Source organism: Schistosoma haematobium, chromosome ZW (assembly GCF_000699445.3).
Source record: "Schistosoma haematobium chromosome ZW, whole genome shotgun sequence".
In the NCBI taxonomy this organism is placed as follows: Eukaryota; Metazoa; Platyhelminthes; class Trematoda; order Strigeidida; family Schistosomatidae; genus Schistosoma; species Schistosoma haematobium.
The window spans coordinates 17,516,018-17,524,399 of NC_067195.1; the positions used below are offsets into that span (position 1 = coordinate 17,516,018).

Genomic DNA, 8,382 nt, shown 5'->3' on the forward strand with positions numbered 1-8,382 from the left:
ACAAGCTGAATACACGGAAATAAACAAATAAGTGAAGAGGAGCATCAGAACTGACAAACGTAAATATGTGGAAGATTTAGCAACGACGGCGGAAAAGGCTGCAAGAGAAGGAAACATGAGACAATTGTATGACACGACAAAGAAACTCTCTGGAAATCGCCGCAAACCAGAACGACCAGTGAAAAGCAAGGAAGGCGAGGTAATCATCAACATTGAAGAGCAACAAAACAGGTGGGTAGAACACTTCAAAGAACTGTTGAATCGACCAGCTCCACTGAACCCACCCAACATCGAAGCAGCACCCACGGACCTCCCAATCAATGTTGGCCCACCAACAATTGAAGAAATCAGCATGGCCATCAGACAAATCAAGAGTGGCAAAGCAGCAGGACCGGACAACATCCCAGCAGAGGCACTAAAAGCAGACGTAGCGGCAACTGCAAGGATACTCCACATTCTCTTCAATAAGATTTGGGATGAGGAACAAGTACCAACAGACTGGAAAGAAGGACTACTGATCAAAATACCGAAGAAAGGCGATCTCAGCAAGTGTGATAACTACAGGGGCATCACTCTTCTCTCAATACCGGGAAAAGTCTTCAACAGGGTATTGTTAAACAGGATGAAGGACTGCGTAGACGCCCAACTTCGTGACCAACAGGCAGGATTCCGTAAGGATAGATCGTGCACAGACCAAATCACAACTCTACGGATCATTGTGGAACAATCAATTGAATGGAATTCATCACTCTACATCAACTTCATTGACTACGAAAAGGCATTTGATAGCGTGGACAGAACAACACTATGGAAACTTCTTCGACACTACGGCGTGCCTCAGAAGATAGTCAATATCATACAGAACTCATATGATGGATTACACTGCAAAATCGTGCATGGAGGACAGTTGACAAAGTCGTTCAAAGTGAAGACCGGTGTTAGGCAAGGTTGCTTACTCTCACCCTTTCTCTTTCTCCTGGTGATCGACTGGATCATGAAGACGTCAACGTCTGAAGGGAAGCGCGGGATACAATGGACATCTAAGATGCAGTTGGATGATCTAGACTTCGCAGACGATCTGGCCCTTCTATCCCAAACGCAACAACGAATGCAGGAGAAGACGAACAGTGTGGCAGCAGCCTCAACAGCAATAGGTCTCAATATACACAAAGGGAAAAGCAGGATTCTCCGATACAACACAGAATGCACCAATCCAATCACAATTGACGGAGAAGATTTGGAAGATGTAAAAACCTTTACGTATTTGGGCAGCATCATTGATGAACAGGGTGGATCTGATGCAGATGTGAAGGCGCGGATCGGCAAAGCAAGAGCAGCATATTTACAACTGAGGAACATCTGGAACTCAAAGCAACTGTCAACCAACACCAAGGTCAGGATTTTCAATACAAATGTCAAGACAGTTCTACTGTATGGGGCAGAAACCTGGAGAACTACAAAAGCCATCATCCAGAAAATACAGGTGTTTCTTAACAATTGTCTACGCAAAATACTTCAGATCCATTGGCCGGACACTATTAGCAACAACGTACTGTGGGAGAGAACAAACCAGATCCCAGTGGAGGAAGAAATCAGGAAGAAGCGCTGGAAGTGGATAGGACACACATTGAGGAAAGCACCCAACTGCGTCACAAGACAAGCCCTCACATGGAATCCTGAAGGTCAAAGGAAAAGAGGAAGACCAAAGAACACAGTACACCGAGAAATGGAGATAGACATGAGAAAAATGAACAAGAATTGGAAGGAACTAGAAAAGAAGTCCCAGGATAGAGTGGGTTGGAGAATGCTGGTCAGCGGCCTATGCTCCATTGGGAGTAGCAGGCGTAAGTAAGTAAGTAAGTACCCTAGCTAACGGCGTTCGGTCACACATCCTCACCATATCACAAGTGGGTACGCCATACTACACATCCCTTTCAACTACTACCCAACTTAGATCCAACGCTTCTCGACATACCGACAACCTTTCAAATGTATCTCCGAACTCATTCGTCCCACAGTTCTGATATTACTGGTTCGGTATCCTCCCATAATCAGGGTGTTACAGATAAAAGCTTTGTCAAACCCTGAATATATCTGGCGTCTTCACACCAGTTATGACTAAACAAGCTCATAGTGTCGTTGAATATGAATTGATGACCATTTGATAATGAAACTCTTCATTTCGTCAATGTTTTTTACTCAGACTGTAGGATTGTATTTACAGTAATTTAACAAATAAGAGTAGTCCTCTGAAAAGTACAAAAATGATTATGTGATGAAGTGTTCGAGAGAAAGTTTCGTAATTGTCGAGAAATTAAAGAGAAATAATAAGATGGTACCAAAAATGTATGAACGTTATTTGTTCAAATGATGACGGTACTATCATATATTTGATGAAAATATGATTAAACTAAAAATAATGCGTTAACCAATAAAGATCAGTATTTTGAGATACGGTTATACTGTTATTATTCGAAATTAACAGATTTACAAACTGTTCAGATAGCTCTAGATATAATGTATATTTTAAAGGAATATTTTGTCAATATGTTTTAGAAAGGTTGATTAGTATTGGATGGGTCAATCTTCGTACTTCTATGTCAAATACTCAAGAATTCAGTAATAATCGAGGTATGCACAAATAATTTGATTAATTGTTTGTATTTAAATCTATGACCAGTTTTATGCTTTTTTCCTTAGCACTTATCAATAATCTGTAGTGAAATCAAGTTTTCGAGTATTTCAGATGTAATATTTTTGAATTGATATGTTTTGTGACTTTTATACGTGAACCACTTCTTCTATGTGCTTCCTATCATTGATTATTTACTGACGGTCGCTACCGTGCCAGTCTGTGGATTTGGCAAATTTGTGTGAAGTGAGTTCATCTCCACTGGAGAGCATTAGATCACTTAGAATTTCTGGTGTACCTTTGTGGCTAAAGTCAAATAACGCGAAATCTATGTCCAAAGTTTCCATTCGACTACCTTCAATTGCCTTACTTATATTATCGATAGGTTGTGGAAACATCGTTATCGTCTCGAAATAATTTTACCTTATTAAAAACATGAAAGTTTATTGATAAAAGTATATGTTTCATGTCAACTAACAGTAAGTTGCCTTGAAGCTTTCAGAAATTATGGAAAAAATGAATGAGATAGTTTTCGGGGAAATTTTTTCACTAATTTTGAACGAGATTGTTTTGTACGCGGATGTATTTGACGAATAATTTGTTCTAGTTTAAGAATTTTGAACAGTGCACACCGTCATCTTCATACCACATTGAAGGTATTACATCCTATTCACATATGAGGCATGTCATTTAGTCAAGAAACAAAAGTTTTTGTAAGTGATAATGTGTAACACTAGTCAATTTTCATCGTGAAATGGACCATTTAGCATCCTCATTATGGCCATAGCTCCTGAGTACATTATCACTGTTTCTGCTTAAAATTTAATTTACTATATCGCTACTGTGAACTACCTGGTTATATTGTAAGCGCCTTGATATCGACATTGTACATAATTAAGTGACCAGTTCATCTAAGTCAGTCAGTCGTACATCAGGCTGCTTACATACCTTTGTTACTGTTTTACTGACGTGGGTTTAAATCCTCTACATAGAAACGTCATTATGTTCTCATGATTTTGTCTCTAGTCAGTATATCTTGTGACCAACTTGAAGTTTGAAAGTAAAATACTGCTACAATGACATCAATGTTGTTTTAAAAGCTTTATTCACAAAATATAAGAATACTTTGGGATGCTGTTTTGTTCCTAGTAAATGTGGGTTAATGTTCCATGTGGATTTGATTCATGTTACGGTAAAGTTTCTCAATAAGAATACTAGTTCAGAAGGCAAATTTACAAATGTGTTTTGATCGAGGTTAGACATTATTATCGTTGGATGCCGTCTCAGTGTTCTAGAGGTTAAACATTCACGTGTGAGACCGAAGCTCCTAGATTCGGTCCCTGCATGCTGGATCGTGGGTGTTCATCACTGAGGAGTCCCGTACTAGAGCGAAGTGGTCGTCCACTACTTCCAGTTTTTCAGTGGTCGTATAACTTATATCGGTTCATGATTTAAGTGAAATTATAAATATATACTGAATGAGTCCCTTCTTACTCTATTCTAAAATTCGATAGCTTGGACTAATACAATTCTGTTTGAAGTTATATAACAATATCTTTCTAGAGTCCTACTGCATCATTAATCAATCTTTGACAAAGCAGAAACACATCATCGTGCATCATTTATCTACAAGGATTATTACTCGTTGGTCTACCAAGGAAGTAAATGAAATGTTTCATTTTGATTACTTTCCGACACTATGCAACAAATCAGCCTGGATATATATATATATATATATATATATATATATATATATATATATATATATATATATATTCAGACCGTTGTTATCACTGTTTACTAAGAAATTCTGAAGTGGTATTTGTCCTAACCACATAATCCTCAAACCTGAACGTTGTATAACTGGGAAAACAGATTGTAAATCACCAGCGTAGATGATCTATGTCGAAATGATTGGAGGCCTACTCGAGTTAGACGTGAATGGTGTGATAAAGTAGCTAACGTCGAAGTCACACCTCGTGGTCAGCACCTTACGTGGACTACCCCATTGACGTATCAAGGTACCATAGATACTTTGAAGACTGTACAACACAGAGGACGTTATTACAGGAATATATTAGTTAAGGTAGATACAGGCGAAAGTAAGACCACTGCCGCATGGGCCAGTCCATGGCATATGATTAACTAATGCGCGTTGCTTGTACATGACCTTGGCAGGGAGCGATGATCTGTTCGACATTCAGTGATCCAACTGCCGGATGATTTGGCTAGGGCTCAGTGACATTTCACTGGCCCTACAATACTCCCCCACCAGATTCAATGGCCGTTTGAATCGGTACCAAACATGTTGGGAGCAGTCGCGCGCCAGAGAGTGCCAAACGAATATTATAAATCCTCTAGGTATTGCTTATCTGTAAAAGAAATGGAAAGGAGGCGGCAGAAACTGGTCGGGAAACAGCGAGTCATAATATGTTAGTAGGACGTTGGTTAAACGTAAAGCGATTAACCATAGAAATAATGAAAAGAACAAAGCGTTTAATTGTTCTATCAAGTCGCGCTGAAATATATAGCTTTGACAAGCAATTCAGTTCCTCCGATGACAAACGTTAAGTCCGTCGCAAGAGTAATGATGCTATAGCGATAGTAGGATAAGTGTATTATCAATCGATGTCTTTGTTTGTACTGTCATTAGTTTAAAGTTGTAAGTCGGACAGTGTCGTTGACAGCTATTAATTAGTGTCAAATTCTAGTTATATCTATATCTAACAGACTAACCGTAAGTACAGAAGTATAACCGTGAAGAGTGGTCGTGATTTCATTGTGCGAATCTATTGGCCAACTTGTAGTCACAGTTTGAAAAGTCGATGACTGCTGCTACAGTTAGTAAGGGTTGAAGGCTACAAATCGACAGCAAAGGTGGCACGATGAAGTCTCTAAAAGATGATAAACGGTGAGTGCTGCGTGTTTGTTCGGTTAGTAAACAGAAAAATATCGAAAAGAACATAAGAAAACAAAAGTGTCACTCTGGACTCATGTCAATGATACCCTTAAAAACGCTGTCAGTGTTGGGATAGAGGCGACAATATCGTTTTCAGTTTGTAGGAGATTCGCTCGACTGCATAAACTGATGATTCGCGCGAATGATAATGTCGTCAGACCACCAATTGAACTGGACAGGTTGTAAATCGTCGAGTAGTTGAACAACCGATTGATGTACCGAAATCATCGGTGAGATAACAGCCACGAGGAAACAATACTTCATAAAATAAAGTACGACGTCGAAGTAGAATAACTACAATAGTTCTGATGTATTATAAAGTCAAGTTTAAATAACATCGTTCTTACGTATACTAACAATTGCACTGAACGGTCGTTTAGGTATTATTAGCGTAACAGTTGGATGTGTGAATAAAAACATATACGAAAACTATGGTTGGGTTCGTGGAGAATTTTCGAGGACGTTTAGATATTTTCCAAACCCGTATTGTATACAAATATACCGAAAATGGAATTGGAATGACTGTCGTGTAATATGAAAATCGAGCCATGATTTACCGTGTGAAATAATGGCAAATACAAGGGGTATAGTAAACATTAATTAAAATGGTAACCACCAATGTAACTAAGGTTTAGAGGATCCAGGTAACGTGGCCATTTCGTAAAAGGCTGATACAAAGAGCTTATTACCTAGCGTTAAGCGACATATTAAGTACGACAACGTGTGCACTTGGGACACGGACTAAGCGTGCTCGTGTACATGCAATATGTTTTACCACAGTATGTCGACTAACGAGTCATAAATGTACATGATTTCGACTAAAACTTGACGGCAGTGACAGAATGTATGATTTGTTTACGTGAAAGAAACTACGAAATGTTATCACGCATCATAAATATAGTACGAAATAATCTAATGAAATTATGGAACTCGCCTGGGTTACTCTTGCCTTTAAGTAATGAAGTAGGCAATAGTTTGAATCTGGATTATGTACGAGGTACTGTTGATTAAATTTTTCGATTAACACAGCGTTGTAGACTGACGAACAGTCTAAACGAGATCTAAGATCGCAGGAAATTTATAGTTCAAACTCACCGTGAATTTCTAGCATTCGTATCCTCTGTTTGGCCATGGAACTCAGCAATTGGAAATTAGGCAGGCAGTGGTAAAAAAGCAGAACATTCTAGTGGATAGTGATTAAGCAGAAAGATGAATTTATAGTCGATAGTTAATCTTGTCTTATTTATACCGGTGGATAAGGTACAAAGAGATATGCGTTTGTGTTGTCTTGTGGCTATACTCACGAGTGGTTGATATTTTAAAAGACATATTACACAGGAGCATTTACATGCTGCTAATGCTTGTTAAAGAACCATGATAGCCGATTGTAATCGTAGTTGATTGGTTAGTTCTGTCGATCGAACTAAGTATCTAAGTTTAAATACTAATCAACATTGACATGAAGCAACGAAAGTTCACAGTAACAGATTAACATAGGCGATGATAAAAATGAAAAAGAATAAGTATAGAATGCAAAAATAAAGATCATAGTGATAGACTGCGTTATTCGAAGTCTTGCTCACCAGTGTAAATCACCAGCGTAGATGATCTATGTCGAAATGATTGGAGGCCTACTCGAGTTAGACGTGAATGGTGTGATAAAGTAGCTAACGTCGAAGTCACACCTCGTGGTCAGCACCTTACGTGGACTACCCCATTGACGTATCAAGGTACCATAGATACTTTGAAGACTGTACAACACAGAGGACGTTATTACAGGAATATATTAGTTAAGGTAGATACAGGCGAAAGTAAGACCACTGCCGCATGGGCCAGTCCATGGCATATGATTAACTAATGCGCGTTGCTTGTACATGACCTTGGCAGGGAGCGATGATCTGTTCGACATTCAGTGATCCAACTGCCGGATGATTTGGCTAGGGCTCAGTGACATTTCACTGGCCCTACAAGATGTTCAACACAGAGAGTAGAACATCAATGGAGAACGCGAAAATAATCCAAACATCCAGTCGGATGGCGTGTATCAACCTCTCAGACCTGGCCATTTTATATAACCTGTCTTTACTAACATTAAATAAATTATTCTATCTTTAACTCAAACTTGTTCTTTAAAAGCGCCAGACGCCATATACCTTATTCGTACGATATGGCAGGTCAGGGTAGACAATAATGGGACTGCTACGTAAGATGGCATAGATTATTTGATCACATCATGACACATTTACAATTTTAGCACTAGTTCTATCATTATAGCAGTGCTAATAACAAAGTACACCATAATTTTACAATCTTCAGAATGTCCGGAATGGTGAGAACTGGCATAAACTTGCATGGTTATGGATGAGTGTAGTAACAAAATTTGTTAAAGCTGCTTGAAATCGAGTCAGTGTTAGTGTTTGATCGTGTCTTTTTCTATGTCTGGTGAACACGTAGAGACAGGAGCTTTCAAAATCATTTGTGATATGATTGGAAAGTGTTTAGTAGCAGATCGATTAAAGAAAAATATAGAAATAGAAACAGAGACACGAAATACGAGGTAGAAGGCTGAATGCAATTTGGAGATCAAGACCTGTGTTTGCAGATGGTAGTAGAAATGTGACACGTAAATATAAGTTTATATGAAAAACGGAACAAAAAGCGGTGCGGTAGTTAAATTTTTATATAGTTTGTATTGAAGGATATGCCTTCTGTACCAAAGCAATCTACAACTTCGGTATTCAGTATCAAACTATCAAAATGAGTGACGTATATGGTATATCTATAAAATGGA

The 8,382-nt window shown here is 38.6% G+C and overlaps 1 protein-coding gene across 1 annotated transcript in view; it reads right to left on the minus strand.

Moving 5' to 3' along the window:
- The window catches only part of MS3_00002905 (uncharacterized protein), a 29,504-nt gene extending 21,831 nt beyond the window's left edge, over positions 1 to 7,673 (minus strand). The window contains exon 1 of the mRNA XM_051210560.1: positions 6,526 to 7,673. The gene's annotated coding sequence lies outside the window, so the exon portion shown is untranslated. The remainder of the gene's footprint in view (positions 1 to 6,525) is intronic.
- Positions 7,674 to 8,382: the final 709 nt, after the last annotated feature.